Raw genomic sequence first — 4206 nt, forward strand, 5'->3', positions numbered from 1 at the left:
TCGTTTCGGAACAGTTTCGGTTTGCAGCTGCAATCGATTTTGTTTTTGATTGAAAAACAAAAACAACCAATGATTCCTTGTTTACAATAAAAACACATAAGATAGAAACATAAATTTGGGTGTTATGTGTTACAAGTGGAAGTGATAACGTCAGTGAAAATTTGAGATTTCGACAAATAAAACCGTACTACATATTTACGTAACCTAGTGATATGAAAAATAAATAAGAAACCAGCGCATGACATCATTTCGCTTGTAAAAGTGTTGCTAGTCGAACCGGTGCGAAAGTTCTTTTAAATGGAACAAACACGATAGTCTTCGGCATTGAAAATTAATAATAATAATAATAATAATAATTATGATTTTTAGAAAGTGCTTTTCGATTATTTTTGTATTCATGTGAGAAGGGTAAGGTAATACAATTCAAGCTTTCAGCTGCCCTGAGACAAATTATTATTACTAATTTTTATTAAAGACCTTTTATTGTCATTCGGGTCAAGTCCGGAGACAAATGATTTAATCAAATATTTTTCATGGTTGTTGAATCTTCAAAATCTGGTTGTTAGATCGAGATTATAATTTACTAATGTTTTTCTGATGCAGAGTTTTAATGAAAGTGTTAGCTCCTTAAGCTGAAAATCGATATTGGTATTGGTTCATATTTTATTGAATATCAGAATTTACTGATTTACTGTACAGAAAGGGGGTAATGTAGGAAATGATAGTGCATGATAATACAAATTAGAATAACACAGATATAAGTCATAACAAGAATATAAACGCGTTCTTCTTCGTTACACATAATTCACATATCTTAATTAAAATTGCTGTTCATCACCAACTTAGACGAAAGTAATCACTCAAACATTACTAAATCAGTGGTAGAGTGTAACATCGGCTGAAGAGAAAAAGAGAGCGCGAGAGGTTTCGTTCTTCATACGATTGAGAAAAACCGAAGATTCATTCGTATAACTAACGTTGTAAATAAATGTCGCGTTTTGCTCAGTTGAAAATATAAATGGTGTTTTTAAAGTGAAAATTTATACCAGGGTCACTACACTATCGTTTAAGGAAATACAATTTTAACAATCGTTCTCGAGCAAATGAGTTTGACACTTACAGGTTTCCTATAGACGATATAACGCTTTAGCACTACGGCTCAAATACAGGGAATAAATCGATCTTTGCACCGGGAAATCTACTTTTTAACCGCCTAAATTGCACCACGCACGCTACAACTATTTATTCTTCACCTTCGTCTTTCTTTTTGTTTTATTTACAACTTGTTTTAATGATTGATCTCTACCGCACCTTTCGACAGGGCTGTCCAGTCGAGCAGTTACTACACGCTCAACAGTAAGTAGGGGTATAATGAGAACCCCCACTGGGGAAGTTTAAGCACCATATATCGAGGCCCGATGAGCATTTTCTGCCGTAGAATCTAGCAGCGAATTCAACTCGATGAAGTCAACTGAATTATAGAGTTACAGCTTGATTAGTTTCATATGACGATTTGGCCTATTGGTAAGGTGTCGGAGAGGTAATCAGAGGACTCGAGCTCGATTCCTGGTCTAGGTGTTTTTTTTTTCATTTACCATTCATGATCGATGCGATTTGCACAAAACGGTGAGTCGTAGATCCATCAAACAAAGCAATATGAAAATAATATATGATTGTTTGTAGAACAAAACAATTCACACACACTCATGCATTTTTTTTTTGTTTCGATTATAGTCGTTTTACCAACTTTATGGCATTCGCGACTTTATCAACGGTGCAGTTGGCGGATCGATATTGAAAAACTTATCCGGTACAACTGTGTTCGATGTTTGCTCTTGGGCTCGAACTCGCGGACATCGGCTCAGGAGACAACAGACTTGCCATCTAATCTATATCACAAGCCCTGCTCATGCCTTATGTTTCTAGTGCTTTGTTTGGCGTATGATGCTACTAGCCGTATAATGCAATAATCAAAATAATTAATCATGATTGGTAAATAAAAAAACTGCCTCGACCACGAATCGAACCTCGAGTCTTCTGATTACCTCGCCAACACCTTACCAATAGGTTAAATAGTCAGATGTTAACTAAACGTGTTTCTAATAGAAGAGTTTCCTGGTGGAACAGACAACTCGAAAAGTTAAGAAAAACAACAAGGAGACTTTTCAACAAAGCAAAAGCTGACTCAAACTGGGATGACTATCGTAAGTCCCTAACTGAGTACCTCAAACACATTAGAAAAGCTAAAAGGAGTAGTTGGAGGCACATGTGTGAAACCGTTCAATCTACGCCAGAAGCTGCCAGGCTCCAGAAAGTTCTATCTAAAGAACACTCAAATGGACTAGGTCAATTGAAGAAAAACAACGGGGAGTTCAGTACAGACCCGAAAGAAACCCTTCAATTACTACTGAGTACGCATTTCCCAGATTACGAGGACACTCCGGCTGAACAACCCAATCGGAATGTCAGGCGTGATGAAGCTCTCCGCAAATCGCGCGCAATCTTTACACCGTCAATGGTTAACTGGGCAATCAGTACATTTGAGCCATTCAAAGCTGCTGGTGAAGATGGGATTATACCAATCCAAATACAGCAAGCAAAACAAATGGTAACACCTGCCTTGGTTGAGATGTTCGTAGCCAGTATGACACTTTGTCATATTCCCACACAGTGGAGAAAGGTGCGCGTTATCTTCATCCCAAAACCACGGAAAAAAGATAAAACCCAACCAAAGGCATTCAGACCTATCAGTCTGACATCCATTATCTTGAAAATAATGGAGAAGATACTTGACGAGCACATTAAATCGCAGTATCTTAGCTCAAGTAAGCTGAACAATTTTCAGTTTGCTTACAAAGAAGGTATGTCAACGGTCACGGCCTTACATACTTTAACACAAAAACTAGAAAAGACCCTAGAGGCAAAAGAAATAGCACTCGTTTCTTTTCTAGACATTGAAGGGGCATTCGACAACGCATCTCACAGTTCAATCGAAATAGCTATGAAAAGACGAGGATGCCACTCGGCAATTGTTAACTGGACTAGTAGCATGCAAAGTAGCAAATAGAACCATCTATGCAAGTTTGGGAGGACTTACAATCAAAGCCACTCCAACAAAGGGATGTCCCCAAGGTGGGGTTCTATCACCGTTATTGTGGTCATTGATCGTGGACGACCTCCTAAACAAACTTGTATCTGTGGGTTTCGAAGTTATTGGCTTTGCAGACGACGTAGTAATTATAGTTCGGGGAAAATATGAGAATGTGTTGTCAAACAGAATGCAATCTGCACTTAACTACGCACTATTCTGGTGCAGGGAAGAGGGACTGAACATTAACCCTTCCAAAACTACTGTGATAGCATTCACTACGAGACGAAAAACTGCACTAAAACCACTAACATTAGACGGGGAAGTGCTAAACTTCGAATCACAGGTGAAATATTTAGGCATCATACTAGATTCAAAGCTATCATGGAATCCGCAGATAGGACATGTAATAGCCAAGGCTACAATAGCTCTATGGGTTTGCCTCAAAGGAGTAGGGAAAAAATGGGGACTAAGGCCGAAAATTATCCATTGGATATCTACAGCTATAATAAGACCCAAAATCTCGTATGCTTCTTTAGTGTGGTGGACCAAAACTGTGCAAGCTACGGCCCGGAAGAAACTAGCGAAGCTTCAAAGAATAGCATCCCTAGCTATAACTGGCGCTATGCGAAGCACATCAAACGAGGCTCTGAATGCACTACTAAATATCCTGCCACTACATCAATTTATGAGTTAGAGGCAGAACGTAGTGCCTTGAGACTCTCCAAAAACAAAACTCTCTATGAGGGGGATCTTACAGGACACCTAAAAATCCTGAAGATATTTAAAATAAACTCACTTATTGTAAAGAACGATGACTGGATGGAACCCGTTTTCAATCTAGACATACCATACAATGTAACTATCAACGATAGGGACGTGTGGGAGTCAGGTGGACCTGCGGTTCCTTCCAGATCGATAAAATTCTTTACTGATGGATCAAAAATGGATAATAGAACTGGGGCAAGGGTGTTCGGACCTAGACTCAGGATCTCAATTCCGATGGGAAACTGGCCAACAGTATTCCAAGCAGAAGTTCAAGCAATTCTAGAATGCACTTTAGCCTGTTTGTAAAGAGGATACAGATACACAAATATCTATATATTCTCTGACAGCCA

Source organism: Uranotaenia lowii, chromosome 2 (assembly GCF_029784155.1).
Source record: "Uranotaenia lowii strain MFRU-FL chromosome 2, ASM2978415v1, whole genome shotgun sequence".
NCBI classification, from domain to species: domain Eukaryota; kingdom Metazoa; phylum Arthropoda; class Insecta; order Diptera; family Culicidae; genus Uranotaenia; species Uranotaenia lowii.